The following is a 265-nucleotide window of genomic DNA, read 5'->3' as shown; positions in this document are numbered from 1 at the left end:
TTTTTTTTTTTTGCTCTTAAAAAGTGTGGTTGTAGCGGCAGTGAAATATATAAATATAAGTATAAATATAAACATAAAGTATATATTTATATTTATTCATATAAGAAAAAATATATATCTACAATGAAAAAGGAAAAGAAAATGATTGGACTTTTGCGATATCCATTTATCAACCGGGTGGTTTGATGCATGGCTACATTTTCCTGTTAACTACTTCAGCTGTGCATTTTACTATCAAAACATTCCTAAATTCATTCTCTATATC

Source organism: Trypanosoma equiperdum, assembly GCF_001457755.1.
Source record: "Trypanosoma equiperdum strain OVI genome assembly, contig: ctg_1277, whole genome shotgun sequence".
Lineage (NCBI taxonomy): Eukaryota > Euglenozoa > Kinetoplastea > Trypanosomatida > Trypanosomatidae > Trypanosoma > Trypanosoma equiperdum.
This window is presented reverse-complemented; position numbering follows the sequence as displayed.